Source organism: Macrobrachium rosenbergii, chromosome 56, assembly GCF_040412425.1.
Source record: "Macrobrachium rosenbergii isolate ZJJX-2024 chromosome 56, ASM4041242v1, whole genome shotgun sequence".
NCBI classification, from domain to species: Eukaryota; Metazoa; Arthropoda; class Malacostraca; order Decapoda; family Palaemonidae; genus Macrobrachium; species Macrobrachium rosenbergii.
The window spans coordinates 23,398,200-23,404,199 of NC_089796.1; positions in this window are offsets into that span (position 1 = coordinate 23,398,200).

Genomic DNA, 6,000 nt, shown 5'->3' on the forward strand with positions numbered 1-6,000 from the left:
AAAGTGATAAAAGAAGGGAAAGAAGAGTGTAATGAGTAAGATGAATGTAAGTGCGGGAAGTGGACCTTTGTATTCGAAGAGGGGCAAGGAAAGGACAGAGTGAAAGAAGGAAAGTGAGGAAATGAGAAAGAAGTGAGAAAGGCTATGTATGTGAGGGAGGCACCCTGGTGTGAAAGGTATAATGAGTATGTGGAAGTAGGGATATGATTTTTTTAGGGAGTATGAAAGGTTTTATTGTGGATAAGTATGGGGAAAGTAAGAGAGTGGGCATGAGAATTAGAGAGTATTTGACTGGGTTTTTGCTTGATATGTATAGGGTTATTATGAGAGTGTGGAGATGTTGAGTATGACAAGGTGAAAGCTAGATTAGTTGAGCCAAGCGAGGCGTATGAAAGCGAGTGTTAGTTAGTATAAGAGAAGAATGAATTTGATGAGGCAAGAATGAAAGCTGGGGGAAACCTTGTCACTGTATGCTTGTAGGCTGGAGACGTTGGCGAGGAAGAAGTTTGGGATGATGGGATAAATGAATGTAAGGAGTTAGTACGGAAAGTTGTTAGAGACAGTGCCAGATGGAGGAGAGAATTTGTGAACTTGAAGCGGAAGGGAAGAAAAGATGGACGAGTGAAAGGTTGACTTGGGGAGAAATTTTGAAATTGTAGAAGATTATGAGCTTGACAGGGTATAAAAGAGTGCAGAAGTGTGGAGTGTAAGGGCTGGGGTAGATGAGAGAGTGCCAGAGTTTGGAAGCTTTAGGGATGCAGTGTTGAGGGGCCCAATGAGAATGGCAGATAGTGTAATAGATAGGAGGTAAGAGCAAGTAATGGAGGTGCCAGTGAGGATGAATGGTGGGTTTGTAAGGAACAACGGGTTGGACGGGTTAGGGGATAGTAGTGTACAAAGGGGAAGGTCGGGTGAGTGGAAGTCGGCGAAGTGTTTTAGATGTGGAAAGGAAGGACATACAAAAATGAGTGTAGGTGGGCTTTAGGAGCGTGTTTTAGGTGGGGCAACGGGACATTTGTAAGTGAGTGTACGAAAGATAGGGGTTAAATGCTACAGGTGCGGACAGGTGGGTCATGTTGCTAATGGTTCAGGGGTACCCAGTGAATGTAATATGTAGCAGCTGTGGTAAGAATGGGCATTATGCGAGAATGTTCAGAACCGAGAGTGAAGTGTGTCGATGTGGAATGGAAGGGCATGCATCAAGTGTATGTAGACAAAAGAGGTGACTGTGACCAGCAAATTCAAACTGAGTGTGAAGGGTTCAAATGGGTGGATCCTCCAGGATGCAAGCGGTCGTGTGATGCATGTACGTGAGGGGTTGTTGCATGAGGGAGGCTTTGCTGGAAAAGACTGACGAGTGCATGAGTGTGCAAGTGTGTTGTAAGTGAGTAAGATTGATTGCGTTAGTAGATACCGGGTGTAGTATGAATGTCATATTTAAGAATGGATGTGAGAAATTGAGGAATATGTGTGAAATTAGGAATTGTCAGGGGAAGTAAGAGGGATTAAATTTAGGGATAGCAGTGTTGGAAGAGTGTGTGAACGGTTAGAAATTGGGGTGTAGTGATGAAGAAAGTGATTTTTGTGTGATTGAGAGTACGAATGATAAATATGATATTTTATTGGGATGTAAGTTTTTGAAAAAATGCGGGATGGTGGTCCGTCCTAGTATGAATGTAATTGAATTATGTATGAAAGGGGATGCTTAGGGATTTGTATTTGGGGAAGGATGGTAGGGTTGAGCAAAATTGTGGAAGAGAGTGCCTGTAATTGCGACAGAGGGTAAAAGGCTACATGAGATTGGAGAAGTTGTGAGGTGGAAATGGCATGGCCGGATAGCCCTCGGGATAGCCATCAATGATAGTTGTGAGTATGTGGTTGAGGAGTAGACATAAATAAATTAGTCAGGGCAAATGTGTGTGTATATGATGGGGTTTTGAAACATGGGAGATCCAAGGTATATATAATGTCATTGCCAGTGTCAGGAAAAGCGAGCGAATGAGGAATATGTGAGGAGATTGCGTGGGAATATTACGCATATTGGTGAATGTGGATGATGAGAGGTACGTGAAGGCACGGCAGGTGATGACAGGTGATTTGAAAGGAGTTAATGATTGGGCGTATGAGGAGTTGAAAGAAAGAGTAAAGGTAGATGAAATGTAAGTGATAACGTAAAGAACGATTGAGGAGAATGTTGTAGGATAGGCAGGGGCATTGAGTGTGGAGGACGAGGATTTTGGGGATCAAGCTTCCAGAATTTAAAATAGTTCTGAAGACGACACTTGCCATATATCAGCGTCGACATTTTTTCTCCGATCTATCAATCGTGAGATAGAGGAGCAGTGGAAGAGCTTGATAGGGTGGGAGTGATTGAAAGGAGTAAGAGCGCCTGGAATAGCCCCATTGTACCAGTACGTAAAGCCAGATGGAAGTTTGAGAATGTGTGTGGATTATCGGAAGGTGAATGAAGTAACTTGTGAAAGAGCGATTCCGATGAATGTGGTGTCTGATTGTGTGTACAAGATGAATGGAATGAAAGTGTTTACAAAATTAGATCTGGTGAGGCTATTACCAGATGCCTCTGGAGGAGGGGAGCAGGCATATTACTGGCCTTTTCTAGTGGTTCCTGCCACTACCAGTTCCGAAGATTAAGTTTGGACTGGCTAACGCGCCTGCTGCCTTCCAAAGGGCAATGAATGTGGTTCTGGCTGGGTTGATCAAAGAAGGTAACTGTTTTTATAGATGACATTTTGATTGCAGTGAGACTGTAGAAGAGAATATGGAAACTGCTTGAACGAGTGTTAGAAAAAAAGGTGGAAGAAGTAGGAATAAAAGTAAAACTTGAAAGTGTGCAGTTGGCTGGGGAGGTGGAATTTAGGGCATATGGTGAGTGGAAGAGGTGTAAGGAAGAGTGGGATAAGTTAAGTGAACAAGGTAAGGGAATTTCCACGTCCCGGACCGTGCGTGATTGAAGGATTTCTAGGTTTAATTGAGTTTTGGAAGGAAGTTTATAAGAGATTGTTCAGGGATCGGGAAACCACTGACTGAATGGACGGGAAGAGAAATTGTGCAAGATTGAAATGGGATGATCGAAGCGTCGGCGAGAGATTGAAAGGGAGGCTGCAAGAGGCTTTTTGACTAGTGAGAATGCGAATAAACTAGAACTGTATACGGATGCAAGTAAATATAGTATGGGAGAATGCTTGGTACAAATGCAGAAGAAGTAATGGGGAAGAACAGTTGAGAGTAATTGCGTATGTGGGCAAGGCGTTTTGGAAGGGCAGAGTTGAAATATTCGGTGATTGAAAAAGGAATTGGCTTATAAGGTTTTGTGTGAAAGCGTTGAAAGTATTTTTGTATGGGTGGATTTTGTAATACTGACGGACCATCGACCGCTAGTATATATGGTTAAAAAGGAGAGAATGCTAGAATTAAGTGAGAACGATAGAGGATTTGAATGAGTTTAGTTTTTGGCAGAGTATGTACAAGGTAGACAGAATGTTGTTGCAGATGCTATGTCGCGGCATTATGTGGACTGAACGAGATGATAGGGTTAGAGCGACTGGGACCCGACCGGTGTACCTACAGGATTTGTGGTAAAACAACAGTATGTAGGGAGAATCGAGTGTGGGAATGTCTGTTTGGGGGGGTTGAGTAATTTGGAAACGAATGGTTGATTGACGGAGTACCGCAAGCATGAACGAGTTATGTGAAAGGTGTATAAATGGTTGAAATCGAATGTGGGTGAACCATATGCATGAGAGCTTGTGTATGGAGGATCACCAATTGGTTTGATAGAGGCGGTAGGAAACGTAAGAAAGAGAAGAACTATGAACGGAATGATCGTAAGTTGTGTGATAGTGGTGTTAGTGCCAAAGTGAAATGAGTGATAAAGCGTGTAATACGGATGAATGGGATGGTATGATAGAACGTATAGCATATGCGGTTTGATATAACTGGAGTTGACTGAACGTGTATGGGTGGGAGTGAACGGTTGAGGTGAGCGTAAAGTGTAAGAGTAAGAGAGCGTAGCAGTAATAAGACGAGTGATTGAAAGCATGAATGAATCGTTGCAAGAATTGGAAAGGTCAATGAGCGAATGGGATGGGATTTAGTTGAAGAATTGGGGAGGTATTTGGGAAATTAGTTAGAGTGGTATAGATGAGACTGGATGAAATTGAGAGTGGTAATAGTGAAGAAGATAGCATGAATCTGAGAGAGAATGGAGGAGAAAATGTAAATCTGAATGTTGCTGGAAGAGAGAGTTGAGTCTGAGAGAATGATTTGTGCGCCGAACGCCTGTTTCTAAAGGACCTGCTAGTGAGCATCCATGGGTGTTGTGTAAGGCAATTTGAATGCAGTGTGAAAAGTGTTGGTTGGAAAATGCTAAAAGGGGGAGAATTATAGAGGGATGAATGAATTTTTACTTAGCATTTCTGAGAGAGAGAGAGAGAGAGGTGTTTGTGTTTTAGTTTGCCATTTGAGATGGTTTTGTAAAGTAACGCAAGTTTTGAGAGGAGAGAGAGAGAGAGAGAGCGAGTGTAATTGTCGTTAGTGAGTGTTTTCAGTTGTTGGAAGAGGGATAAGGGTTTGTTAGTTGGAGTTTGTTTACGGGCTGTCTGTTCAGTGAAAATGTGAAGGAGAGATTTCTGGTTTTGGGGGAGTCTTGAGTTGAGGTTCAACCTGAAAGTGGACGGTCAGTTCTGTCTGAGTTTTGGATACCGGTTACTGACATTGATGGTACATGTGTCTCTTTCTTTTGCTTGTTTGTTGGTTGAGAGTCTGTTTTTCAGTTTTGTTTGTGTGGTTTTTGCTGTGTTGGCGATCAGCACTTTAATCCATCTTCCAGCAAACCGAGGATCAGGGTGAGTGTTGTGTGTGGTTATATATTCTATGTATCTGTGTTGTGTGTTGTTTTTGTGTTTTTTGAATTCTGCTACATCCTGCCCCGGGCTATCCTGTAACCCTCCCATCTGCTGCTCCCACCTGTAGAGGGGGGGATCAGCTGCTCACTGCCTTCTTGAAAAGATGTCTTGGAAGAGGAAGTCGAAGAAGAGAAGTCGCAATCGTTGTCATCATCTGCCGCTGCCTCCTCACCATCTTCTTCGGATGCTCACCAGCAGAAGGAGAAGGATGCTTCCACCCACCAAGGAAGTCCTGTCATGGGGCTTCTAAAGGGCTGCCTCCCTCCACAGGAGAGGCAGAGAGATCTGTCGTTGGCTCTCCCCAGTCTCCAAACTCAGGGACCACATCACAGGCCTCGCCTAGGTCTCTTGATTTGGGAGCCTTGAGCACACTGGTCTTTAAGATCCACACACTTGAAACCAGTTCTAGGAAGCTACCTTCCAAGACTGGTGCTGTGCCTACCTCTTCCTGTGACTCTCTGGACACACAGGTGGTTACTACCATTGATCGTCCTGGACGTGATTTAGGAGCTTTGAGGCTCAGACCTCTAAGCAGGATCAAGCCACTATAGGTACACAGGTTTCGCCAAAACCTCTAGTTCCCCAAACCAGTACTGGGGAATCTGCTCCCCGGTCTGGTTCAGGCACACTACAAAAGAGAAGGTGATCAAGCATGCAGGTGCTTCTTCACCCCCTGCTGGTACTGCTTTGAGTACTCAGCCAGGATTCCGTTCACGTGTTTCCGACTTGAGGGTCCGAGCACTCGAAGAAGCATCGAGGAGGTCCTCCACACAGTCGTCTTCTTGCCAGGAGGCCACGGACAGCCTCAAAGAAGACTGGGGCAAATCATGAGGTGCAGGCATTGCTGAAGACGGTACTGTGAGTACTCGTTAGGATACGTACAGTATCTCCAAATCCCTTCAGTGGAGAATGCAGGAATTTAGTCTCTGCTAAGGGACTCCCTATTCTTTTCCATTCTTCTAATAAGTGACTCCCAATTCCTTTCCATTTCTCCGGGAGGGAAATGATTTGGGAACTAGCCTGGTGACTAAACAACAGGAACTTTTTAGTGGAGAGTGTCTCCTGCACTCCCCCA